The sequence below is a fragment of the Suncus etruscus genome, chromosome 16, assembly GCF_024139225.1.
Source record: "Suncus etruscus isolate mSunEtr1 chromosome 16, mSunEtr1.pri.cur, whole genome shotgun sequence".
NCBI classification, from domain to species: Eukaryota; Metazoa; Chordata; class Mammalia; order Eulipotyphla; family Soricidae; genus Suncus; species Suncus etruscus.
Window position 1 is genome coordinate 42,779,669 of NC_064863.1, and position 12,773 is coordinate 42,792,441.

Genomic DNA, 12,773 nt, shown 5'->3' on the forward strand with positions numbered 1-12,773 from the left:
CACACAGCCGACCTGCATTTAATCCCTGGCACTCCACATGGCCCCATGAACCCCACCAGAGGTGATCCCTGAGCACAGAGCCAAGAGTAAGCCCAAGTCACCGCTGGGTGTGACTCCCAAACCAAAACAACACAAACACCAAATTATTAAACTATTCTATTAATGCAAAACTACAATCAATCAGGTTTTGATGAAAGACATATGCATAAACATTAAAAATTCACCCAAGTCCCACACTCCCCCTAGGCCTGGTTAAGAAGGCCTCTGGCATGGCAGAGCCCTGCCAAACCTCATGTTGCTAGAGACTTCCGGCTCCCAGGAAGGAAAGAGATCCTTCAAGAAGCTGGGAGGCCAGAAGTTCAGGGTCCCCATCCAGACCCTCCCTAAGGAGCAGAGTGGGGAATGCTCCAGATCTCCAGGGCTTTCCTGGGCCACATCCTGGGCAAGCCAGCGAGGTGGGTCCCTTGGCAGAGCTTGAAGGTACCCTAGGCTTTCCCCCATTCCACACTCGGCTCCTTAGGGAGGGTCTGGGTGGGGGCCCTGAACTTCCGGCCTCCCAGCTTCTTGAACAGTCAATGGTAATCTCTTACCAGTCTATATTTTCAAAACCGCGCGGGGGCGCTATCTTGTAGCACAAGATACATTAATAGTACTCACTATCATTGAATTATGTTTTTATGTATGCAGAATGTCCATTTTGTACTCTGCCCTTTTGCACACCCCTACAAAAATCATTTTTCTCTTTAACTCTCTCACCCCCTATCATCATTACTCCACATTTACCCTTTTTAGCTTAAGTACTATAGAGTCCTAAGTCACAGACCAAAGTGGTTCCCTGGATTTAACACCCCCCCCAACTATTCCAAAAGGTATAAAATGGACACGTATGTCTTTTCAGCATTTTATGTGTGTTTTCTTTGATGGCTATAACTCTTACTGAATATTTTCTTATACAGTGATGATTCCCCCCCCCCCCACTTTTTAAATCTTTTCTTCTCTTTGTGAACTGTTCAATAGGAATTTGGTGAAAGAGTCCCTCAGTTTAATGTTTATGTTTGAACCAAGTCATGGATATTGTTGGACGTGTTCTTACGTCCCCATATACTCTGATATGCCACGTGGCTTTTATTTCTTGTTTGCATAGGCGCATTAAAACGGGAAAAATACTATACATACAAATAAGTTCTTATCTAATAGAGATGGGAACACACAAATCTTGTAGTGCAATGGAACCTTACACCCTGAACATTGACATAAAGACCTGGCACAGGCCTCAGAAGAATGGGCATTTTCCATCCACCTCTGATCTAGGGAAGACATCTACAAAACATCCAAGGTTGTCTATAACATCAACTGGAGGCAATCCTCTACCAGGGAAGACCCTACCGCTGCTCTTACATTGACCTACTCAAAAGAGACTTCCCTGAACACTGAGAAGACTTAACAACAACAATGACCTGCTTACGGGACAGGGCTTTCTGTATTGCCCCTTAATTGTGAGGTGAAACTAGAGGATACTCCACACCAGCCTGACTTCAATGTAGGATGTGCAGATTCCAGGATCTTTAATACAGAAATCTGATGCCAACAATAGAGACTGCGTGAAAAATAAAACTCTATTGGCACTACAGACAATGGCTTGGATTGAATAAACTAGTTTGCCTGAGCCTAGAATTGGTCTTATGCCAGGAAACTTCAGGGGTAGGGTCTCCTTGTATTTAGACCAAGGCTTTTCCTTTCCATGTTCCCCATATTTTGGTGGGCCTATGCAAACAATATTTGCCATCTAACACCGTTTTCACTGTACTCTTTTGACTCTAACCCTTTAAAAAAAACCTTAAACTTTTGATGTTAACTTAAACTAATATGCATGTGCATGAAAATATAAAAAAATACTATGCCTTCAATGTTTAAGGAGTCACATAAATTTCATGGCTTTAGATTGCTTTGTGTACTGCTAAGAAATGTTATAATGTACTACAATCAGGGGACTTGTGGACAAAGTAATTGTACATGGGTTCTGCCTTATTTTTCTTAATGTTCTTTGTAAGTTCAATATTTAGGCGTCATCAAGGGGATTTCTTTTGAGAACTCTGTTTATGGGCGATTGTCCTTCCACTGTAACTTTACCTTCTCCTCTTTGCATCATTGTTCTCATAATTAAAAATAAAAAATTAATTAAAAACATTAAAAATTCATTATAAAATGCTCATGTTCAACCAGCATGTAATACTAATACTGGTCCTAGCCCCATTCACACCAGCTCTCATATTATTGGCCATATAACCATAGCATCTTCCACTGTGGCCATTTGACATTATTTTGTGCTATAGTTTGATCTACATGCTTCTCTGTTTCACAATTTGGCTTTTATTTTAACAAAAATTAGAATATGCATGGCTTATGTAGTGTTACATACTACATTATCACAAAGCATCAGTATTTGTATTTCTCATATACCAAACTGCAAGTCACATAAAGAGAGGGGGCATATCTGTGTTCATGTTGGATACCCAATGAAGTTTTTTTTCATAATTACTTTATTTAAGCTCCGTGGTTACAAACTTGTTCACAGTTGAGTTTCAGTCATAGAATGCACACCACCCTTCACCAGTGCACATTTCCCGAAATCAATGTCACCAGTTTTCTTCCCACCCACCCACCTACCCCCACCTGTCTTTAGGGCAGGTATTTTGCTTCTCTCTCTCTTTTCTCTCTCTCTCTCTCTCTTTCTCTCTCTCTCTTTCTCTCTCTCCAATAGAGCTTTCAAATCATTGTTGGGGCTTAATAAAATAGTGGTTGGACAAAAGAAGAGAAAATCAAAGTGAAGAAGTTAGTGTTTTGTTTTGACTTCTGCTGTCAACCAGAAGTTACTGAAAAACAGAAGGTCAAGAAAAATATCCAGTACAGTATTTCTTGGTTGTTATTGGACCCTACAGTTATGCAGAGATGAAGCAAGGAGTGCATGTGGCTCTCTCTCCTAGGGATGCCTGTCCTATATTTCTCTTTTCTCTTCACAGTGGCTGCAGGTTTAATAGGGCAACAGTGGTAGTGGTAACAGAAGGCCAGTGACCATCTGGTAGGATAACTCCCTGATGGTATGACAGATTCACTGGCAGGCAGAAGGTGTAGTCTCCTCTCCTGGTTCCTTGACTCAAGTTAAGGCCAAAGACAATTCAGCTACTTAAGTAAAGAATTTTATTGCAATACCTGGGACCTTGGGGAGCATCTACCAGATATTTCTTTTGGCAGCAATCAGAAGAAAAGCAAACTGCCTCACTTTAAAATTTCCCAGTCCATTAGAAAAAAACATTACACTCTGTGTAAGTTTATCTTTGGTTGATTGATTGCCACTGATTCCTCTATATCAGATACACCAGTCTATAAAGCACACTGCCAAAAGAAAAGTGATTTAAAAATTAACCAAAGCATTCACTTAGTGAATACAAACTCAAGCTCAACCCATATCAGAGACTTGATATTTATTGAGCATGTTTCCATCAATGCTTATTAATGAATTACTGCAAGAATTATTGCAATGAATTATTGTAAGAATGAATTATTGCGGGCCCGGAGAGATAGCACAGCGGCACTTGCCTTGCAAGCAGCCGATCCAGGACCAAAGGTAGTTGGTTCGAATCCCGGTGTCCCATATGGTCCCCCGTGCCTGCCAGAAGCTATTTCTGAGCAGACAGATAGAAGTAACCCCTGTGCATCATCGGGTGTGCCCCCCCCCAAAAAAAGAATTATTGCAAGAAGTTCTGCTCTAAGGACTTAGTTTATTTAAAGGTTTCTTGGGTGCTTGTTAATGTCATATATATCCTTGTTCCTAGTTCTGTGGAGCACAGCATTATCATACTTTAGGCTGATGGGATCTGTACTCTTAACTTAATCAGCAACAGCCTGCTATTTAAAATACTCTTGTCTCACTCTTTTGACTGATTTTTATTATACCATGTCAATGTGACCTTCTTGTGCTTGAGTTTTATTGAACTTTGTTTTCTTGGACAAATTTGTATTTGGATAGTGTCTTTCTATAATTTCTTCTATACATTTCTTCTATAATATCTGATTAGTCTTTGATTCCATCCAGTGAATTTTATATCTCAGACATCTTCAGAGTTTTGATTTTCTAAAATTATCTTTCCAAATTGTCTTCACTTAACACTTGCTCTGGCTTTTTTTTTTTTGAATACGCAAAATAGATAATGTTTTAATGTATTTGAAAGCTAATTTTAATTTTGTTTACATTCTGAAATTGGTTTTGATAGGTTCCCACTCCCCAAAATAAGGCATTATTTTCTGCTTCTTTGCATGTCTAATTATTTGATTAGTTTTATTTTAATTTTTTTATTTTAATTTTTAATTTATTGGTTGCTATACATTTTTATATTTCTATTGACATTCTTGACTTTTCTTATGAAACTTAATGCTACTCAGTACTCCATGAATTAAAAAGTTTTTCAAGTCTAGTTGGCACGAATAGTTGGCACTACTATCTCTGCAAGATCTAAGTACTATTCCTGAATCCTTTAGAGATAATTCTTTCTCTAGTCTTCGTAGTTATTTCAAATATACAGGTTGATCATTCTTATGCTAAGGGGACCTTACAAGAAAAATTCTATGTCTGGAGGTATATTTTCTCTGGTGTCTCCCCTGGGAACCTTAGCTTCATTGCTTGCCGTTGTCTCTCAATTCTGTCTCTTTACACCCCTGCTCCTCCCAGTGTCTGCAGGTCTCTTCTTGGGTCCCTGACACTGCTGCCTATTTTCTGTCCAGGGAATAACCTGAGGTATTAAGGCTCACTTTAATTATTTCTGTATCTTGGTTATTGATTATTAGATAATTAGACAATAATAGATTATTAAATAACATTCAAGACTCACCTTGATTACTTCTATGTCTTGATTGTTAGATAATTAGATAATAATTAGAATATTAAATAATAATCAAGGCTCGCCTTGATTATTTCTGTATCACTGAATCTTTGATTAATTCCTGTATTACTATTTTTGATTATTAGAAGTTCAATGTCTTGTAAACTATTATTTTATATATGTTTAGCTGTTTCATCTTGAAGGAAAAATATATTCCATGTTATGACATTTTTAGAAAAAAAATAAAGATGTTCTCTCAGTAATTTTCAGAACTCTGAATATTTAGTAATCCTTTTTATTCCACATAATAAAATTTTCCCTCTGATTTTAATGCTGTTTTGTTTTGTTTGATGTTTATTTTTTGTGCATAGAAAATTTGCATTACATTTTTTATAGCATCAGATCTCTCAGCATTTAATTACTTCTGACACTGATGTCATACTTAAAAGAAATTCTTCAAACCAGGATTATATTTTCACTTGTCTCTTTGATCATACACTACATTCTTACATACTCTTGGGCCTTCATTTTCTGGGTTGTTATTTTAGATGCTATTTGTTCAAGGAGAAGTCTGAACATATTTTAATAATTAAAATTAATAAGATATATTTATTTATTTCAATATATTTTAGTGTAAAGAAGGCTGACGATGTCATGGACATTGCCAGCAGTTCTAGAAAACCCATTTTTATTTTCTTTTATTTGAGCAAAACCCTTCATTTTTTATGCCAGAATCTACTGCCAAGAATAATGACTACATTTCCTAATATCACTTTAAATTAAGAATATATTTACTGTTAAAATCTGGCCATTGGACTCTAAGAGGAAGTGTTTAACTTCTGGAAAGAATTCTTTAAGGAAGGGGCAAATCCTTTCTCCTTTCCCCCTATTATCCTGTATATATCATAGTTATAGCTTGTCAGCCATATTACATCAGAGTTGAATCCATATTATAGTAATGACAGAATAACAAGAGGAAAGGAGCCAAGTGTCCAGTTACAGAAAAAGTTGATTTTTGTCTATACTTCTTGCCTCTGAGCTACGATAACTTGAGAGATAAATAAGATTTGTTTCATATTTTCCATTGTGGGTTTAAATTTACTATTTCTTGGTACTGAATCTTGATGATATACTTTTTAGAATTTAGAATTACTGTGACTAAAGAAACTTTACTGATATGTCAGTGGAAGTTACATTAAATTTATAAATTAATCTAGGAGAAAATTATGCTCTTAACAATACTAACTACTGATCTAGGAGCCTGACCTATGTTTCTATTTGTTTGTTCTTTCTTTGATGTCATTATGAGTACTTAAAATAATATCAATGACTCTTTTTTAATAATATAATTTTTATTTTGATCATAGTGGCTTACATATTGTGACACAATGACTCTTTTTCTTTTAAATTATTGTATGCCCCAAGTATATATGTTACTCTTTGAATTATAAAATGAAAATAAAGTCAAGCAAATGAAAGTTTTAGGATGTGAAAATGTAAAGTTCAGGTGAAACTAATAAAGGAAAAGATTCCTTTAAGTTGAACTTCAAAAATTTTTATTTTGAAAAATTTTGTGTTTGAGGCTGCACCAGCAGTGCTCAAGGGCTGACTCCTACCTGCACTGAGGGACCACTCCTGGTACATTCAGGGGACAATATGGGATGCCAGAGATTGAGCCAAGATTGGCCTCATGCAAGGCAAGTGCCTTAACTAATGTACTACCTCTCCGGCCCTTAAATTTTATCTTTATTTTAGAGTGGTATGGAATTTCTCCTCTTCCACATGGTTTCCAGAAAGTGAATTGGTAACTTCTTGTATTGCTTTGTTCCTCATTGTTCTACATAGCAAAACTACTTACTTTTAGATTAGGAAGTGACTACAGATAATATAATTATAATATATCTAGTTATAGAGATATCAGATACTATATCATATGAAGTATGAGTTATAAATAGTTGTTTAAATTTTTCAACAGCACTAAAATAGAAGTTATATGACTTGCTTTTATTATTTGTTTGGTTTATGACAGTATTATTGAAATTTTTTGATAGCAAATTAGAAAATTTGAAATTAGACATAAGTAAATGCAGATTTTGATTAATAGTACATGCTATATAGGATTGTGTTGTGCACAGGATTAAAGGTTGGTTGACTCAAATATTGAATAATGGAGGAATCCAGACTTTTACTTGTCTTCAGTGTTGGTTTCCTCCGAAGTTAGGTAGTTAGCAAAATTGCTGCCACAATGCCTCCTCACATCAAGGCATGACAAATGTTGTAGAAGAAATGGGAGACAGTATATATTCAACAGTCTGTTTTAGATTATTTTTTATATAGAACAACACATAGGTAAAACACTCCATGACACTGAGACTAAAGGCATCTTTAAGGAGGAACCAGCACTCTCCAAACAAGTGGAAGCACAGATAAACAGATGGGAATATATTAAGCAGAGAAGCTTCTGCACCTCAAAGGAAATAGTGCCCAGGATACAAGAGACACCCACTGAGTGGGAGAAACTATTCACTCAATACCCATCAGATAAGGAGCTAATATCCAAAATATACAAGGCACTGACAGAACTTTACAAGATAAAACATCTAATCCCATTAAAAATTGGGGAGAAGAAATGAACAGGCATTTTGTCAAAGAAGAAATACAAATGGCCAAAAGACATATGAAAAAATGTTCCATATCACTAATCATCAGGGAGATACAAATCTAAACAACTAAGCAGTACCATCTCACACCACACACCACAGAGATTGGTGCACATCACAAAGAATGAGACTATGCAGTGCTGGCGGGGATGTGGAGAGAAAGGAACTCTTATTCACTGATGGTGGGAATGCCGTCTACTCCAACCTTTATGGAAAGCAGATATGGAGATTCTTCCAAAAGCTGGAAATGGAGCTTCCATATGTTCCAGCTATACCACTCTTAGGTATATACCCTAGAAATACAAAAATACAATAGAAAAATTCCTCCCTCACACCTATATTCATGGCAGCACTATTCATTGCAGCTACTACAATAAACCGACTTTGGAAACAACCAAGATACCCTTCAACAGATGAATGGCTAATAAACTGTGGTACATATACACAATGGAATGTTATGCAGCCATCAGGAGAGATAAAGTCATGAAATTTTCCTATACATGGATGTACATGGAATCTATTATGCTGAGTGAAATAAGTCAGAGGGAGAGAGATAGACACAGAATAGTCTCACTCATCTATGGGTTTTAAGAAAAATCAAAGACATTTTTGCAATAATTCTTAAAGACAAAAGAGATGAGGGCTGGAAGGTCCAGCTCACAACATGAAGCTCACCACAAAATAGTGGTGAGTGCAGGTAGAGAAATAACTACACTGACAACTATCATAACAATGTGAATGAATGAGGGAAGTAGAAAGGCTGTCTAGAGCATAGGCGAGGGGTTGTGGAGGAGGGAGATTTGGGACATTGGTGATGGGAATGTTGCACTGGTGAAGGGGGGGTGTTCTTTACATGACTAAAACCCAACTACAATCATATTTTTAATCAAGGTATTTAAATAAAGATATTAATAAAAAACTATTTTTTCTGTAATATCATATCCTTCCTGATAATCTCTGACATACCCTTCTGAGCAGGTTTTAAGTTGTATTTTTGTTTTTGAAATCACTCTAAATGTAGATACATAAGCTCATCTGTGAGTTAAAGGTGCTTCACAGCCCTGAGACAATAGTTGTTTTGGGTAATAGTGAAGATTTATACAAAATTTGTTTAGTACAGCAGAGACTTTTAATACTAAAAATTTCTAAGAGACTGAGTCCTGGAAACATCCTTCAAGCGATGATGAAACAGAAGTTCTTTCTTGGTGGGAAAGCTTTGAAGTATGTTTCACCTTGAAGTCTTTTGGTTTCCAGTGCTTTTGTTGCTCAGTGATAATATTCATGAACACACACTGTATTGATTTTATTCCCTTCCCATGTGCCTGCCAGGTACTTCCTCCTATCATTTATCAAACAAAATACTTGTCCCTAAATCCTTGCCTTAGGATCTACATCTGAGGGAGCTTAATCTGAGTTTCATAGGAAGAAAGATGGAGTAAAGGGATCTGCATGGAAAACTCACTGTAATTCCTATAGGCAAAGAAATTCTGGAATCACTTGTAAACCCCTATGCCCAGATTTATTGCTCTTCAGCTATGACTTCCCAAAATTAATTTAAAATTTCCCAAGAATATATATAAATGTAAGATCTTTCTGACAAACACAAAATTGTAGATTTACTAGATGCCTGATAACTGTAAAAGGAAAACCTGAATATGTAGATGAGGTTTTATTTAGTTCAGGTAAAATGTTCAGACTATGGATATTCTTCCCAATATCTTCCCTCATCTTGGAAAGTTGTTTATTTTGTTTATTTTATTTTTTGAGGGGAGTGGTTTGTTTGGTTTTGGGCCACACCAGTTGCAACTCTTGCAAGACAAATGCCCTACCTACTGTATTAAATTTTAGGGCCCCAGATTTAGATACTTTTAATAACACCTGCATTACAAGGATTTGAGAGAGTACTATGGTTTGTGGGATATTTCTTAAAATAACTATTTCTTCAAATAAAGCCTTTGACTCTTTGGCTTTAGAATATTCCTGGAGATTTCTTTTAAAATATGAGGTTCACTAGATGGAAAGTGAAATTCGAAAGCTTGATTTTCCTCTGCTAAAATTGGAAAGCAGAACTTTATCACTCATGTTTTTATAGATGCTGTGTGGCTGAAACCTTGTACATCTGGCACATACACCGTTCAGTCCTTTTTTAGCTTCTTACTGGAAACTGAATTTCTTGACAGTAGTAATAAATCAAACATCGATGGGAAGTAAGGAAATCATTGAATGGAAACAGAAGCTGTGACACATCCACCCTGAGATTATTATGGCTCTCCTTCTTTGTGGGTGGCTTTCCTTGGATCTCCTAGAGAAATGAGTCTTCAGGATGATTCATAAATTAGAATTGTCAAAATTACTCACATTTTTGGAAGTTTTAATTTGCTGACAGAATACATAGGTCTGAAATAAATGATAGAGGACAAAACACAAACTAGATAGTCTAATTACCTGGATGTTTATAAATATTTAATGTATCAATGTTTATATAATATATATTTATTTTCTGAATTTAAAATGCTTACATTTTTAAGTGTTGGAAAGATAGTACAGCATGTAAGAGACTGCCTTTCACATGACCAACCTGGGTTTGATCCCTGCCATCCCACACGGGCCCCCAAGAACTGCCAGGAGTTATTCATGAGTATGGTGCCAGGAGTAAGCCATGAGCATTGCTAGGTGTGGCCCCCAAACAAAAGTTTCAATATTCTTCAAAGCAAATATATGAAGCAGATATAAGAAATAAACATTCTAAAGATCTTTACTATAATTCATAGGTAATGAATACATTTTGATACTTCCATTCTGACAAGTTAACTTCTCTATTGAAAGGTATAAAAAATTAGAACTTTCTGTGGAATTACTCTGATACTACTATTTTCAGTGATAACATAGCTATGATCAATTTTTATTCAGTTAAATGCATTCTACATTAATTTCTCTTTATTTTTTGTTTTGGGGCCATAGTCAGCAGAGATTAGGATTTACTCTTGGTTCTATGTTCAAGGCTTACTTCTAGCAATGCTTAATGGGCTATATGTGGTGAAGGATTGAATGTGTTGTCAATGTGCAAGGCAAGTATGCTATCTGCTGTACTATCTCTCTGACTCATGGTATATTTTATTTTATTTTGTTGCTAATAGTAAACACTGGTCTAGCTACTTTGGAGTAGGTAATTAAAATATTTTTAGGTAAAGTACATGATATTTACAAGTAAAATTCACAACTTTATATATACTTTATCTTCCTTATCCACTCATTCATTAATAACCTTTCATTTATTTCTTTTTGGGGGGGTTGGGTCATACCGGGTGAAAATCCCTACCACTGTGCTATCTCTTTGGCCCCAGGACTTTAGTTCATTTCTATCTCTATTGTGAATAATGTTACAACAAGCATGGATCTGTGTATCCATATTTAAATTAGTGTTTTGATATTATTTAGATTTAAATTAATATTCAACAGGGAAATGGCTAAATCATGTGATATTTCTATTTTGTGGAATAAATATCTATATTGTTTTTTCCTAATGGCTCTACCAATTTATATTCTGTGAGTTGTGTATGGCTGTTCTTTTTCTCTACATCTTTACCAATGACTGCTTTTTGTGTTTTTGATATTACCTATTCTAACATGTGTGAGATGATTATCCATAGTAGTTTTGATTTGCATCTACATAATATTAGGAGATTATGAATAACCATGTGATAGTTGGTTATTGAAAGATCTTCGAAGAAATGTTTATTCAGATCATTTGTCTATTTTTAAATCATATATTTGTTGTTGTTTTATAAGCGGTTTATAAGTTTTGTCTATTAAGCTCTTGTCTAATATGTGGTTAGCAAATATATGTTCCACTCAATATGTTTTCTTTACATTTTAACTATTTTCTTTCTTACAACTTCTAATGTAACAGAATCTCCCCCCATCCCCTACCTTTTTGGTACTTGTAGGTACTCCTAAGTGTTTAGGAGGTTCAGGGTTTGGCAAATCAGTGTGAAAGCTTGTCCAGTGATGCTTAAGGGTTCATGAAGTTCTGGGAACTGGATCATGATCTACCTCCTGTAAGAATCACTGTCACCCCTGTATTGTCATCTCTGGCCCCACCACTTGTTTTCCTATGCTTTTGTTTCCTTACTGTTGGAGATATGGTCACAGATATCACTAAGCACAATGTTGAAGAGCTTTACTTCTAAATTTTTTCTATGTATTTCATGATTTCAGGTTTCATATTTAAATTTTTAATACATTTTGAATTTTCCCTTTGGTATGGCACGTGGCCTAACTTCATTCTTTTGCATGTGGTTGCACAGTTTTCCCAACACTATTTATTGGAGATCCTTTTTTTAAAAAAAAAAATTTTTTTTGAGGGCCATAGTGGCAGTGCTTGGGGCTTATTCCTGGCTCCATGCTCAAAAATGATTCCTGGAAGGGCACAGAGGACCATATGGAATACCAGGGTCAAACCTGGGTTGGACATATGCAAGGCAAGTGACCTACCTCTGCACTATCACTTCAGACAATGAAGACACTTAAAAATATTGTGTACATTTAACTAAATGACTTTCTGTATTTCAAATTGAATTAATCATTAAGTTATACAATTTTATAGTTTATTAAATTATACATTAATTTTGCACATAATCTAGTTTGAAGAGGGTAATATATTGGTAGTTAAGAACACTTATTTAAACCTTAGGATAAATGTATTGAAATGAGATTTCTTAGACAATACTAGAAAATGATATTGTTATAAAATATTTACAAAGTGGGAAGCTACAAAATAACTAAAGATATAATACTTAAGTCGAACTTAACTGTCTTCGAATATGATTTTTGTGACAAGACTGATATTTCTTTTCTATTTTTTAGCCTCTCACATTTATTATATTCTAATACTCTAGCACATGATAAAATTAAAGTCTACTCTCCTTAGAGAATATGCAATAAAATGTTTGCCTTTTATGTGTTTACTAATTCAACAAAATATTACTAGTGTTTGAAATTCACAGTAAGAAACTTTTAAAAATAAAGGACATCTAAAAATATTTTCAATGTAACTAAACTCAATGCAGAAATTAGGTCTATTGCCATATTTCAAAGAATAACATAGGTGGATCATTAGAATCAGTTGGTTCTTCGGCTGAATTATACTAGTCTCTACACTATGCTTTTCTTGAGAAAAGTCATTAGCAAAGATTACGTTATCATCACATTAAAAAAATTGTGCTTTTGTGTCTTT

At 35.3% G+C, this 12,773-nt stretch overlaps 1 protein-coding gene across 1 annotated transcript in view; it reads right to left on the reverse strand.

Annotated features, from left to right (window-relative positions):
* Positions 1-12,773, reverse strand: part of OCIAD2 (OCIA domain containing 2) — a 945,756-nt gene that overhangs the window by 461,047 nt on the left and 471,936 nt on the right. The gene's annotated exons all lie outside the window — the stretch shown is intronic.